The following is a 16362-nucleotide window of genomic DNA, read 5'->3' as shown; positions in this document are numbered from 1 at the left end:
GGCCTATCTTGCCCTCCCCTGGGCCTATCTTGCCCTCCCCTGGGTCTATCTTGCACTCCCCTGGGTCTATCATGCCCTCCCCTGGGTCTATCTTGCCCTCCCCTGGGTCTATCTTGCCCTTCCCTGGGTCTATCTTGCCCTCCCCTGGGCCTATCTTTTCCACCCCTGGGCCTATCTTGCCGTCCCCTGGGCCTATCTTGCCGTCCCCTGGGCCTATCTTGCCCTCCCCTGGGCCTATCTTGCCCACCCCTGGGCCTATCTTGGCCACCCCTGGGCCTATCTTGCCCTCCCCTGGGCCTATCTTGCCCTCCTCTGGGCCTATCTTGCCCTCCCCTGGGCCTATCTTTCCCTCCCCTGGGCCTATCTTGCCCTCCCCTGGGCCTATCTTGCCCACACCTGATCCTATCTTGCCCACCCCTGGGCCTGTCTTGCCGTCCCCTGGGCCTATCTTGCCCACCCCTGGCCTATCTTGCCGTCCCCTGGGCCTATTTTGCCCTCCCCTTGGCCTATCTTGCCTACCCCTGGGCCTATCTTGCCCACCCCTGGGCCTATCTTGCCGTCCCCTGGGCCTATCTTGCCCACCCCTGGGCTTATCTTGCCCACCCCTGGGCCTATCTTTCCCTCCCCTGGGCCTATCTTGCCCTCCCCTGGACCTGTCTTGCCCTCCCCTGGGCCTATCTTGCCGTCCCCTGGGCCTATCTTGCCCACCCCTGGGCCTATCCTGCCCTCCCCTGGGCCTATCTTGCCCACCCTTGGCCTATCTTGCCGTCCCCTGGGCCTATCTTGCCGTCCCCTGGACCTATCTTGCCGTCCTCTGGGCCTATCTTGCCCTCCCCTGTGCCTATCTTGCCCATCCCTGGGCCTATCTTTGCGTCCCCCGGCCCTATCTTGCCCTCCCCTGGGCCTATCTTGCCGTCCCCTGGCCTATCTTGCCCTCCCTTGGGCCTAGCTTGCCATCCCCTGGGCCTATCTTGCCCTCCCCTGGGAATATCCCAACTCCAGTGATGGCATAATTACAAGTACTGCTGCAACAACATGCAAGGAACCTACAGTGACATGAAAACTAACGGTGACGACAAAGAAATGGACTAAATATGACAAAAGACGGACCGGCATTACGTACCAGACTTGCTGTCAGACGTCAACCAGACATGAGACGTTTTCCACTACTACAGGTTCATGGTGCATTCACTGCCTGGATGAGGTAGAGTGCGGTCGTTCTTTGCACCCCTCTACTGTTTCCCAGACGAGCTGCTCAGTCAGCGACATGGCGCCAGGTGTACACAGGAGAGTGAATACTGTGGGCATTGAACTTATTAGTGGGGCTTTAACGCCTACGTCAGTCGATGTGTTATTGCCCAAAATTATACGAGAGACATATGGCATCAGAGACGAGGATTTATATGGAGTGGCACTGAACGGTGTATATAGAATTTTCGTGAAAGTGCTAACTGCTCAAGTATACGAGGCTTTGGTTGATCGTTACCAAGATGTCAGCATTAACGTAACACCGGCAGTGAGGGTCAAGTTGATTGATGTATCACGACATTATTCGTGGGTTAAGCTCCGCAACGTGCCTTTTGAGGCTGATGAGGTAGATATTCGAAATGTTTTCGAACGTTATGGAACTGTACATCTGGCCAAACCTGGCAAATGGGTAAAAGGTGCTTACACAGGATTTCCTGAGGGTTCTTTTAATCTCAAGATGACGCTTAGGCATCCTATACCCTCGTATGTATATCTCGAAGAGTTTAGAACCCAGGCAATGGTAGCGTATGCGGGGCAGAGACGTACGTGCCGACTGCGTGGCGAATATGACCATATGGCAGCAGACTGTGGCAAGCGGAGTATGGCTCCTGGGCCGGCAAGGGGCGGAGCACCTGCGCATGAGCACCCGATGCCTAAGGAAGAACGGGGGCAAGGAGGAGGGCGTGGTCGCATGTGGAGTGAAGAGGTAGTGGCTCCTCCAGTGGAATCAGAAGAAGGGGTGATCCATGAATCACCTGGCCCATCAACAGTGGCTCCTGGGCCGGCAAGGGGCAGAGCACCTGCGCATGAGCACCCGATGCCTAAAGAAGAACGGGTGCAAGGAGGAGGGCGTGGTCGCATGTGGAGTGAAGAGGTGGTGGCTCCTGGGGAATCGGAAGAAGTGGTGATCCATGAATCACCTGGCCCATCAACAGTACAGTTGTCAAGTGAGGAGGTACAGGAGGGCGCAGCAGTGAAGGCTATTGAGGAGGAGTTGGAGACGGTGATACAGGCTATGTTACAGTCTACGGAGGTGGAGAGTTACAGCGAACAAGACCCTGGGATCAGGGCAGGTGTGTGTGGGGAAGGGGAGGATCAGGTGGCACCTGTGGTGGACAGTGCGAGTGCCATGGAAGGGCATGGAGGCGGATTAAGGGTGGTAGAGGTGGAAGTCCATTGTGCTGGCTCCCAGGACTCAGATATGGAAACTGAGTGAGCTACAAGGAAAAGGGCAGCAGCGTCAGATTCGGACGATGTTCTGACGCCGGCGCAAAGGCCGGGGAAAAAGACATGGGGTTATGGTACCCAGAGTGACTCTGCGAGAGGGCCACAACAGAAGGGGGGGGATGGTTGGGAAGGAGGGGGGAGTCTGTGGCAAAGGCACAGTCCAGGGGAACAGTCTGAAAGGGAAGAATCTTGACATGAGGCGGGGAAGGAAACCTTAAACTGGCCTCAGGTGTGTAACAATAAATATTAATGGTCTGTGTGATGGTGTTAAACGGGAGTGCTTCAGGATGTTTTTGAATAGGTACAAGGTTGACGTAGCTTTTGTGCAGGAGCACAATTTTAAGCTTGGTCGCGAATTAGTGGTGCCTGGGTATCAGGCTTATGTGTTGCCGTAGTATTACGTGTGGAAGGATGGTGGATGGGAGAGAGAGTGGCGTTTGTGTGTGTGTATGCCCCAGCAGAAAGTGACGTGAAAGTGAAGATGGATTTTGTGCGGGAGGAGCTCGTGTATTACCTACGCACGTTACCGTCTGTGGCGATTGTGGGGGGGGGGGATTGGAATTGTGTAATTAAGAGGACAGACATGGAACTCAGAGGAGCGGGATATTTTTCCTCAGTCTTGGGGGGCCTGCTTAGAGATCTTCAGTTACGTGATGCTTTCGGGGGAGGTCTGTGGGAGGTGGAACATACGTTTATAAGAAGGGGATATGCGGCTCATTTGGACAGGTTATATTTATATCAGAGGGTTTTGGTAGAGTCTTTTAAAACTATTGAGATGGTGTCTTCCGATCATAGGGCGGTATTAGTGGAGGTGGGATGGGATGCTTTGGCTCGTAGGCAGGGAAGTTATTGGAAACTGAACACGATGGTTTTGGGGGATAGGGAGGGAGTGGAAGCGTTTGCAATATTTTGGGAACAGCTCTGTGCCGACAGAAGGACTGAGGAAGATGTGGTAGGATGGTGGGATAGTGTGGCTAAGTTACGAATATGTCAATTTTATGTGAGGGAGGGCAAACGCATTAATCAATTGCGGTATGGTTTGTCAAATTACTTAGAATCTAGATTACGGAATTGTTACGAGGGGGGGGCGGTGGCCGGGGTGTACCTGGTGGAGGATATACACATGTTGAAGGACAGAATACGGGATTTGCAAGAAGAACGTTTTGAAGCTGTACAGGTACAGGCGGGGTTGGACGAAGTACTCTGGGGCGACAAGCCATCAGCTTGTGTGCTGCGAGGACAGAAAGTACGACAGCGAACGACTACAATACCGGGTTTGCAAGTCATATCTTCTGTGGGGGGTTTTAGAGAGGGTCAGGTATTAAGGGACACCAAGGGGATGAGTGCATATGCAGATAGATGGTTTGAGGAATACGGGAAAAGTAGTGGGGTGGATGGTGAGGTTCTTGGGAAGGTATGTGAGTATGTGCCGTGCAAACTGGGGAGGAGTGATCGGGAGGCACTGGGTGGGGTCATTGAGGAGGGGGAAATATGGAGAGCCCTTATGGACATGAGGAAGGGTAAGGCACCTGGGATCGATGGTTTACCTAGCGAATTTTATGTACAGCACTGGGGTCTGCTTAGGGGTTTCCTAGTAAGGTTAATGAATGCCATGAAAGATGGAGGTAAGATGGGAGAGTCTCAGGCAACGGCGGTGGTGGTGTTGGTCCCAAAGGGTAAACAGCAGAGTACCCTTCGGGATTACTGAGCCATTTCGTTGCTTTGTGCTGATTATAAATTATTTGCGAAAATTCTTGGGAATCGGCTTAAATGTGTTGTGGGGAGGGTCGTGTTTGAGTCTCAGTTTGGTTTACCTGGTAGGTCAATGAGTGCGGGCCACGGGATTATCAAGGGGTTCCTGGAGGACATGGAAAGGGGAAGAGGGGCGTTGGTGGCATTGGATTGACAATGGGCTTATGATAGGGTGGAAAGAAAGGCTTTGAGGGATATTCTCCTACGACAGGGGTTTGGTGAAGAAATAGTGGGGTGGGTGGATACGTTGTACTCAAACGCGAAGGTAACGGTGCAAATCAATGGGTGTGTGGGGGGGGAGTCAACATGGAGCGGGGTCTTCGGCAGGGATGTCCTTTATCACAAATATTGTTTGCATGTGTTCAGGATCCCTTTTACAGGATGGTGGAGGATCGTCTAAGGACGGGGGGGAGGGATGGTGAGCTGAAGCCGTGGCCTGGTTTGGTGGGCTATGTTGATGATACCACTATTTTGGTAAGTGAGGAGACACGGTTAGGACTTTTGGGGGAAGTTGTACACACTTTTGGGAGAGCTACTGGGATGAAGGTAAATCTGGAAAAGTCAATGATCATGGGGCTGGGAGAGTGGATAGAGAGATTAGATTGGGGATGTGATGTTGTGCAGTGGAGGACCGGGAGTCTGAAAATCTGCGGTGTCATGTATGAGGCTGACCTGAGTGCTGCAAGGGTTAGCAATTCGAATAGGATGGTGGAACAGGTGCAGCAATGTTTGGGAATGCTGCGACCTCACCATTTAACCCTTAGGCAACGTGCAATTGTCATCAATGTATTACTATATAGTCAAGTCTGGTTTGTTTCGGCTGTGATGCCGTTAACAGGAACGGCGATCACGAGTATTCTTAGAATGTTGTTCAAATTTTTGTGGGGTTCAGGGTGCAACTGGTTGCGAAGGGAGGTAGTGACATTGGCGGTATGTAGGGGAGGGTTGGGTTTGTTGGACTTGAGAAAGCGCGTGAAATGTGTGTTTATTAAGAGGGAAGTGATGAGTGCAGGTGGATGGAGGGAGGGTCAGCTAGATAAGGTACATGCTCACCTGAGAAAATGGTATGGAGGGGCGGAAATGAAGGAATGTGAGACAGTGTTATGCACCTTAATGTTAGCCAGGGAACCAGGAAAAGTAAAGGTGGGAACTTTGTGTAAATTCTTAGAGAGACATGTAGTGGCGCCGGTTGAAGGGATCTACCCCATGTATGCATGGGATGTAATATGGCGAAGATTTAGTAAATTAAGGATACGACCTAGGGCGCGTGAGGTTATGTACCGTTTCCTGCATGGGATTTTGCCAACGGGAGCGATGCTCCGAGATAGGAGGGTTATTGAGGGTGGGGGGTGTGGCAGATGCAGTGGGGAAGAGACTGCGTATCATGTCGTCTATTTTTGTGAAGGTTTGGAGTGCATCAGGGTATGGATGCGTAAGGTAGTGGTGAGGGTGGGGGGTCAAGGTGTGTCGGTATTGCGAGCGTTGAGTCTTGATATGAGTCGTGTGGAGGAGAGTGTGGCAAGAGGTTTAGCATATGTCATCGTGGACTACATATATGTTTTATGGGGTATGAGGGGGAGGGAGGGTCGGGATGTGCTGAGAAGGACTTTGGTGGCGACGTTTTATCGAACTTTGTGTCGCAATAGAGACATTTTTGGGAAAAGGTGGGAAGAGTATTTTTCTGAGGGATATAGAGGACTAACAATAGGGAATTTATTGGCGTTATAAGGGGCTTTAACTGCCGGGGTGAGTAGGTTGGTAAAACTGGGGGGGGGGGGGTTCAGGGGATTTCAACGGGCTCACCTCCTTGGGTGTGCAGTGATGTGGTTGGGTGTGATTGGAGGTACTAGTGTGTGACCAGATGAGAGGTTGTGCAAGATAAGTTTTGCTTAGTTCCCTTGATGGGGAAGGTGTAAGGAGCAGATTAAATATATAACATGTATTAATGTATAACCTATAAATTATATAACATGTATATTTCTTTGGTAGCGTATTATGTTCCACTTGCACTGGTATTGCAATTGAATTTGAATTTTCTTGAGAGGGTTTTCCTTTCACTATTTCCTTGAAGCACTGAGTTATTTTTCCCTTTTTTGTAACGTGGTCCAGCATCAGTTTTGACGCAATTACCTATTATTATTTTTCTTATTTAAGGTATTGTAATTTTGGTAGTCCTGGAGTTTACCTGGAAAGAGTTTCGGGGGTCAACGCCCCTGCGGCCCGGTCTGTGACTAGGCCTCCTGGTGGATCAGCGCCTGATCAACCAGGCTGTTGCTGCTGGCTGCACGCAAACCAACATACGAGCCACAGCCCGGCTGATCAGGAACTGACTTTAGGTGCTTGTCCAGTGCCAGCTTGAAGACTGCCAGGGGTCTGTTGGTAATCCCCCTTATGTGTGCTGGGAGGCAGTTGAACAGTCTCGGGCCCCTGACACTTATTGTATGGTCTCTTAACGTGCTAGTGACACCCCTGCTTTTCATTGGGGGGATGGTGCATCGTCTGCCAAGTCTTTTGCTTTCGTAGTGAGTGATTTTCGTGTGCAAGTTCGGTACTAGTCCCTCTAGGATTTTCCAGGTGTATATAATCATGTATCTCTCCCTCCTGCGTTCCAGGGAATACAGGTTTAGAAACCTCAAGCGCTCCCAGTAATTGAGGTGTTTTATCTCCGTTATGCGCGCCGTGAAAGTTCTCTGTACATTTTCTAGGTCGGCAATTTCACCTGCCTTGAAAGGTGCTGTTAGAGTGCAGCAATATTCCAGCCTAGATAGAACAAGTGACCTGAAGAGTGTCATCATGGGCTTGGCCTCCCTAGTTTTGAAGGTTCTCATTATCCATCCTGTCATTTTTCTAGCAGATGCGATTGATACAATGTTATGGTCCTTGAAGGTGAGATCCTCCGACATAATCACTCCCAGGTCTTTGACGTTGGTGTTTCGCTCTATTTTGTGGCCAGAATTTGTTTTGTACTCTGATGAAGATTTAATTTCCTCATGTTTACCATATCTGAGTAATTGAAATTTCTCATCGTTGAACTTCATATTGTTTTCTGCAGCCCACTGAAAGATTTGGTTGATGTCCGCCTGGAGCCTTGCAGTGTCTGCAATGGAAGACACTGTCATGCAGATTCGGGTGTCATCTGCAAAGGAAGACACGGTGCTGTGGCTGACATTCTTGTCTATGTCGGATATGAGGATGAGGAACAAGATGGGAGCTAGTACTGTGCCTTGTGGAACAGAGCTTTTCACCGTAGCTGCCTCGGACTTTACTCTGTTGACGACTACTCTCTGTGTTCTGTTAGTGAGGAAATTATAGATCCATCGACCGACTTTTCCTGTTATTCCTTTAGCACGCATTTTGTGCGCTATTACGCCATGGTCACACTTGTCGAAGGCTTTTGCAAAGTCTGTATATATTACATCTGCATTCTTTTTGTCTTCTAGTGCATTTAGGACCTTGTCGTAGTGATCCAGTAGTTGAGACAGACAGGAGCGACCTGTTCTAAACCCATGTTGCCCTGGGTTGTGTAACTAATGGGTTTCTAGATGGGTGGTGATCTTGCTTCTTAGGACCCTTTCAAAGATTTTTATGATATGGGATGTTAGTGCTATTGGTCTGTAATTCTTTGCTGTTGCTTTACTGCCCCCTTTGTGGAGTGGGGCTATGTCTGTTGTTTTTAGTAACTGAGGGACGACCCCCGTGTCCATGCTCCCTCTCCATAGGATGGAAAAGGCTCGTGATAGGGGCTTCTTGCAGTTCTTGATGAACACAGAGTTCCATGAGTCTGGCCCTGGGGCAGAGTGCATGGGCATGTCATTTATCGCCTGTTCGAAGTCATTTGGCGTCAGGATAACATCGGATAGGCTTGTGTTAATCAAATTTTGTGGCTCTCTCATAAAAAATTCATTTTGATCTTCGACTCTCAGTCTGGTTAGTGGCTTGCTAAAATTTGAGTCATGTTGGGACTTGAGTAGCTCACTCATTTCCTTGTTGTCATCTGTGTAGGACCCATCTTGTTTAAGTAGGGGCCCAATACTGGACGTTGTTCTCGATTTTGATTTGGCATAGGAGAAGAAATACTTTGGGTTTCTTTCGATTTCATTTATGGCTTTTAGTTCTTCCCGCGATTCCTGACTCCTAAAGGATTCTTTTAGCTTAAGTTCGATGCTTGCTATTTCTCTGACCAGTGTCTCCCTGCGCATTTCAGATATATTGACCTCTTTTAGCCGCTCTGTTATTCTTTTCCGTTGCCTGTAAAGGGAGCGCCTGTCTCTTTCTATTTTACATCTACTCCTCCTTTTTCTTAGAGGAATAAGCCTTGTGCATACATCGAGTGCCACCGAGTTTTGATATGGTGACATTTCTTATCAGATCATCATTGTTAGTGAAGATGAGGTCTAGTGTATTCTCCAGTCTAGTAGGCTCTATTATTTGCTGGTTTAAATTGAATTTTGTGCAGAGATTTAAAAGCTCGTGTGAGTATGAGTTTTCATCAGAGCTGCCTCCTGGTGTTATTACTGCAACAATATTATTTGCTATATTCCTCCATTTTAGGTGCCTGAAGTTGAAATCCCCCAGGAGCAAGATGTTGGGTGCAGGAGCTGGAAGATTTTCCAGACAGTGGTCAATTTTTAACAGCTGTTCCTGGAATTGCTGGGATGTTGCATCCGGAGGCTTGTAGACTATCACAATGACTAGGTTTTGGTTCTCGACCTTTACTGCTAAAACTTCCACTATGTCATTTGAGGCATTAAGCAGTTCTGTGCAAACAAGTGACTCTGCAATGTACAGGCCAACCCCCCCCTTTTGCCTGTTCACTCTGTCACATCTGTATAGGTTGTAACCTGGGATCCATATTTCGTTGTCCAAGTGATCCTTTATGTGGGTCTCAGTGAAAGCCGCGAACATTGCCTTTGCCTCTGCAAGCAGTCCACGGATGAAAGGTATTTTGTTGTTTGTTGCTGGCTTTAGACCCTGTATATTTGCAAAGAAGAATGTTATCGGACTGGTGGTATTGTTGGTACTGGGGGGGGATTTTTTTTCCGGCATTAGTATCTGTATCTGTTGGTTTGGAGTGGAGGCCATCGACTGTGGTTCCACTCCAGGAATGACTGGATTTGGTGTACGATTTCTGCCATTTCCTGCCAGTTTTTTTTCCTTCCTGGCACTAAAAAACCTCTCCCTCTTGAGTGGCTGTGGCTACCCAGGTTTTCCCATGGCCTGGATGTTTTGTATCTTTTTGTCCCCTTTAGATGGTATGCCTGGCAATTTAAGTTATAGCACAGTCTTTCCTGTACTGAAGAGGTACACATTTCAGGGTGAAAAAGCTTACAGGAAGTGAGTTTGCATTTTCCTGTTGTCATCTGGGCATGGCATTTTCTAGGGTGGTCATAGTTGCATGTCCCATCTGTTTTTCCAGATTTCCCATGCCAGCAGATACCAAGTGCATAGTATGTGCACAGGCTTGGTTTCCGCTTGCCTTGGGTTTCTGTGACTGTATTCCCTGTTGGTGCATGTTTCCCTGTCTTACTTCTATCCTCCCTAGCACCAACAATGGAGCTCCCACCAGTTGTTTTTGGTAATTTATCCTCACTATTGCTATTGGAGTCCTCTTGTTTGCTATTTCCTGCGGTATTTCTAGTTTGCAATATTGGTTTTATCTTATCTTTGACTACACTTGTTTCCCTACTATGGCTCCTGTCCCCTATGAGGTCATTTATATGTATTCCTTCCTGCGTATGATTCCCGACTACCTGGACAAAATCTCCAGCTTCACCATTACTGTCTCCCAGGACAGTATCTCCAGCTTCACCATTTCTGTCTCCCAGGACAGCACCTCCAGCTTCACCATTACTGTCTCCCAGGACAGCACTATCAGCCCCACATTTACTGACTACCAGGACATCACCTCCAGCCTTACAGTTTGTGACTACATGGCCAGTATCAAGGGCAGTACCATTCAGCCCAGACTTTTTATGTTCCCATCTGTTGTAGAAAGCTTCCAGGTTTTCTATGAAAGCAGCTTTGATGTTGTCCTCTTTTAATAACCTTGTGATTTTAGTCCACAGATTTTCCTCATTTGGGCATACCCAAAAACACTTCTCTGTTTTAATACTGCTTGTAGCTAGTTCTGGGATATCTGCACAAGGGGCGTGACACCAATTTCCACAAAAATGACAATTTATCCATGTGGAAGCCCGTTTGTTTGACTGACCACAGACTACACACAGCTTCATAATGATTTGAATGGTTGATTTACTGCAATTCTACTAGCAACCTCTTGAATATTATATTAATAACCTTAAATGAAGCTCTAGCTATTTGTATTTCTGTTTCTAACTTTTTGTATATTGGACAGCTTACCGTCACGTTCCTGATTTTTAATGTTTGTGTTTATAAGGGCGCCTACAACCCCATCCGTTTACAGTCTGCTTTATTGTCCAACGAAACTGTTTGAAACCAGTCCCGGGTTCGGACCAGTCAAGGGTTCGGACCAGTCGATCTGCTCTGATCAGTGGGTCACTTATTTAAAACATACTGGTCGGTGATTTGAGCTAACACATGAAGGATCTACTGGAAATTATCTACCCGAGTAATATGTGATTTGACTGATACAAAAGTATAACTTGCGTGTTGAAGAGCCGGTACCATTCATGGTTGTAAATAATGTTTCCTCAAGTGACATGTGTCATAATAATCCTAAATTGAGGATAATTAATGTCATGATTATTCTTTTTTTATATTTTATTTAAAACATTACAATACAAGGTGGAAATTATATTAAAAGGTACACATAATGAGTTAAATCACAAATTCCCAATTCACCCTTACAAAAATGATTGCAACAGACAAAAGTGTTCTGACATCCTAATACCACACACCATATACACCCAGTTATACCAGTCATATACCTGTGAAGGCTGAAACTTTTGACACAAGTTCAACCCCCCCCCTCCCGCAAAATATAACCATCACCAACCTGACTGCATCGTAACTTAACATTAAAGGATACATAGGAATTACACTATCATGAGTGATACAGTAACATCTTAGACACAAAATATTAATAACAATGAAATGGGATACATGTCATTACTTAACACAATGACACCTCAACCTGGTGAAAGAAAACCCCAAAAGCTTAATTTTCTAAGAAGGTTGCAATATTGAATGTCAACTCTCAAAGGCAACTTATGTGCAGTCTTAGCATGTAAACCCTATGCATGCAATATAGTATATAAATAAGACTGTATATTCTGAAAAACATCACAGAATACAAAGGTATAAAGTATAAACCCCAGCCATGTAGCGGCTACACACAAAAAATTCCACATACTTCCCTAACACAGACAAAACAAAACAAAATTTTTGTGACAACTGCACCTAAACACAACTCACATCATATGACTTAAGACTGCTATGTACATAGATAACATAATAATAATATGACTTAAGACTGCTATGTACATAGATAACAACATAATAATATGACTTAAGACTGCTATGTACATAGATAACATAATAATAAATCTAATTTGAATGGATCACAGTTGATCAATCAGCCTTCACATATCAGGCGTTAGAGAATAATTCTCATAGTACAAGTCCAACTTGCATGTAGTCCCATCTCGCTACATACAATAATATGCGTATTATCTACACATAATACTAACACACTGGACAAGCAACTGTCCATCACTTCCAATCAATATGCTGTCCTACCCTCGCTCTGCACAGTGATGTAGGCAACCCCCCCCCTTGAATACCTTATCCATCATCACTACTACCTTGAAAGAACAGGAGTACTATATGAATAGTGTATAGTCCATGTCACAAAAAAACTGGCCAGCTCCACAGGTGCCAGCACCCATGGTTCACATATTCACTCACGCATCATTCATCCAACACTCACGCAAACATTTGTTGTCATCCATTACCAGGGAGGCGACCCTGTTTTCACCCATGACTTCCCTACCCCAGCAACACTTTCCAATCGTACCCTCCCCTCCCTCGTATATTACAAGTCTAATAAAACCTGTAACGTAAGTTGCCTATATCCCTCTGAAAAATCCTTCACCCACCTCCTCCCATAAATTTCCTTATTTCTGCATACCGTTTTATAGAACGTTACCGCTAACACCCTCCTCTTCACCTCAGTAACCTGTTTCCCCCGCAATCCCCACACTATATAGATATAATCTGCCATAATGTATCCCACAGCTCTGATTACACTTTCCTCCCAACCCCCCACGTCGAGACTTAATGCTCTCAATACAGAAATTCCTTTACCTCCTATCCTATTTATCACCCTACTTAACCACCCCTTGACACTCCTCATTCCATCACAAAAATATACTACATGAAAAGCCGACTCCTCCCCACCACATATCCCACACTCCCCCCCGTCAACGACGCGTCTATCCCGTAGAACCACACCCGACGGTAAAATGCCGTGCAGAAAACGATACATGACATCCCGAACACGAGGTTGCAACCTCATCCTACTCAACCTATTCCATATACTTCCCCATGCATACATGGGGAAAATTCCCTCTACAGGCGCTACAACCCTCCCGGCTAACAATCTACACAACCTACCTATTTTAACCTTTGCTGGCTCTCGATCCCACGCCAGAGCCCTCAACACAGTTTCACACTCATGCAACTCAACTCCTGTATACATCCGTTGCAATCTGTTATGGATCCTGGCCAAACCCCCCCCACCCACACTTTCCCTCATCACCTCCCTTTTAATGAAGACACATTTGACCCTCCGCTTTAAGTCCAGCAATCCCAGCCCCCCCTTACTTACAGGTAACATTACCACATCCCTTTTAATCCAATCACAGCTCGAACCCCACAAGAATTTAAAAACCTTCCTAAGTATGTTCGTTATTGCTGGCCCAGTTAATGGGAACACGGCTGCCACGTGCCATACTTTGCTATACAGTAAGATATTAATAGCAATGGCACGCTGCACAAGGGTCAAATGATAAGGTCGCAATGCACCCAAGCGTCCCTGAATCCTTTCTACCATCCTAATCGAGTTTTCCGTGCGTGCCACAGTTAGATCGTCTGCATAAATCAGACCGCAAATTTTTAACGAATTCACCTGCCTCCCCACAACTGCACTACCCCAATCAACCCTACCGGCCCAAGCCCCTAACCCCATAACCATGGATTTATCTGAATTTACCCTCATACCAGTTGCCCCTGCGAACATTTTTACTACCCCGTCTAATGTGTCCATTGACATCCCCTCCCTGATCAGAACAGTTGTATCATCCACATACCCAATTAAAACTGGCCAAACCCTCGCAACCTCACACCCTGGTCCCTCTACGTGACACATACGCTGCTCCACCAATCTATAAAAGGGGTCCTGTATGCACGCAAACAATAATTGTGACATAGGACACCCCTGCCTAATTCCCCTACCCATTACAATCTTCTCACCCAATCGACCATTAATCTGTACCCTCGCTATTGCACCTCCATACAACGCCTCAACCCAACCCACTATTTCATCCCCAAACCCCTGACCCCTGAGGATGGCTTTTAATGCTTTCCTATCCACTCTATCGTATGCCCCTTGCCAATCGAGCGCCACCAAACCTCCCTCCCTCCCCCCCCTTTTGCCTCCACGAAATCCCTAAGTAACCCATGCCCCTCCACCATGGACCTCCCTGGCAAACCAAACTGAGTTTTTGATACTACCCGCCCCACCACACACTTGACCCGATTTCCCAAAATCTTCGCAAACAATTTATAATCTGCGCATAACAACGAGATCGCCCGGTAATCCCGAAGGGTATGCTGCCCCTTACCTTTCGGTACCAATACAACGACAGCCGTTGCCTGCTTCTCACCCAGTTCACCTCTCTCCTTCATGCAATTTAATAACCTAACCAAAAAACGCCTCATTAATTCCCAATGCTGCTGATAAAACTCTGCCGGGAGTCCATCAATTCCCGGTGCTTTGCCCTTTCGCATTCCACTTAAAGCCCTCCATATTTCTCCCTCAGTTATTTCCCCACCCAGTGCTTCCCTATCACTGTTACGCAACTTACATACCACACTCCCACACACCTGTTCTAAAACCCCATCCTCTACCCCTTCTCGTTGCCAGTACTTCTCATACCACTTGTCAGCAAACGCCCCCATTCCTTCTGTAGCTTGTATGACCTGCCCCTCCCTGTACCCTCCTATCGACTCATGAACCTCCAACCATGGAATAGTCATTGCCTGCTGTCTTTGTTTCTGCCTACGCAATACGCACGATGAAGGTCTATCGCCCCATAACACCTCTTCCACCCCCGCCTGTACCCGCACCGCTTGGAACCTCTCATCCTGTACCTCACGCAGTCTCCCTTTAATTGCCATAATATCATCCATGGGATAATTGCCCGCCACCGCCCCCCTCGCATAGCAACCCCGTAATCTATCCTCCAAATAGTTAGCAAGCCCATATTTTAAAGAATTGATACGTTTCCCTTCCTTTACGTAATATTGCTTAATCCGTTCTTTAGCCACACCATCCCACCACATCACCACATCCTCTACCCCATTTATCTCTGCACTTAACCCCTCCCACAGCGTTGCAAATCCCTCTATCCCCTCCTCATCACCTAACACACTTGTATTTAATTTCCAATAACCCCTAGATATACCTGCTAGTGACTCCCACGCCACCTCTGCTACTACCGCCCGATGATCCGAATAAGCTACTTCTATTGTACGGAAAAATGTCAACCCAACCCCTTGAGATATATACAGCCTATCCAACCTAGCAGCGTAACCCCGTCTTACAAAAGTGTGTTCTACCTCCCACGCCCCTCCTCCAACCGCATCCCGCAACTGAATATCTCTCAAAAGATCTCGCAAGGCCGCCGACACGTGCCCCGCCCCTTTTGGTTCCACGTCAGCCCTCCTAATAACGCAGTTCCAGTCCCCACCAACGACGGCCACTGTAGGTAACCCACGTAAGAAGAAAACTAGTTCTTCACATACAAAATCCCTTTTTACCCTCACATCATTTTCTGCTGGTGCATACACACTTACAAAAGAAACCCTCTGCCCCATCCACCACCCATCCACGCGCAATATTCTTCCCCCCCCTCCCCCCTCACTTCTTAGCAACACAAACGGGCTCGCCTCCCTGATCAATATCCCCACACCACCTTTCAGACGTGCAGATGGCAGAGTCATAACCTGAAACCCCTCCACCTCGAGCACTCTTCCCTCCTTGAAATTGTGTTCTTGCAGGAACACTACATCCACCCTATATTTATACAGAAACATTCGAAACCATTCCTTCTTCACACTATTACACAATCCATTGACGTTCACAGTCATACACCTAAGGCCTCTTTATAGTTTCCAACCCTTCCTCCTCTCTTCATTCATCCCAGGGCCTCCTGCCCCAGAGCCAGCACAAGGCTTCACACCATCAACCCCCCCCCCTTTTTTGCGATGCCTCTTATCATGACTACTTCGACAGTGCTCTTCCTTCCTCCCAGACCTCTGCGCCGGCGTCAGGACATCATCTGAGTCTGACGCCGCCGCTCTCTTCCTCGTGATGCCCTCTACATCCATGTTATCTTCTGAGGTTCCCTCACGATGAACCTCAACCTCCACCACGCCCCGTTCCACAGCACACGGCGACAACTCTCTCTTACTAGTTGGCCCGTCAACCCTGCTATGTTTTTTATCCTTACATTCCTCTACAGGCAACGCCGTGCCTCTCACCAGCTCAGGAACAACATCCTCTGCAGGCGGTGTCAATGTCCTTAACACTTCCTGAAGCTCTTCCTCTAGAGCCTGCACCTCCTCCTGCACTTGCACTTCTGTACTTTTCCTTTGTGTAGTAACAGATCCTTTTACATCACAGCTTACCTCACACATGCCAGTCTCCTCTTTGGACTCCTCCACCTCTTCACTCCACAAGTGCCCAGGCCCTTCCTTTCGCACTGGGCTCTCAACAGCTATCACGCTGGTAACTGGTGCTTCACCAGTTTGCGCTGGCGCCCTCCTCAGCTTCACGCACTCTGCCGCCATATGGTCGTACGCCCCACATATTCTGCACGTACATCTCTGTCAGGCATACGATACCATAACTTGCGTCCTGAAGTCCTCCAA

The sequence above is a fragment of the Cherax quadricarinatus genome, chromosome 89, assembly GCF_038502225.1.
Source record: "Cherax quadricarinatus isolate ZL_2023a chromosome 89, ASM3850222v1, whole genome shotgun sequence".
Taxonomy (NCBI): Eukaryota; Metazoa; Arthropoda; class Malacostraca; order Decapoda; family Parastacidae; genus Cherax; species Cherax quadricarinatus.
This window is presented reverse-complemented; position numbering follows the sequence as displayed.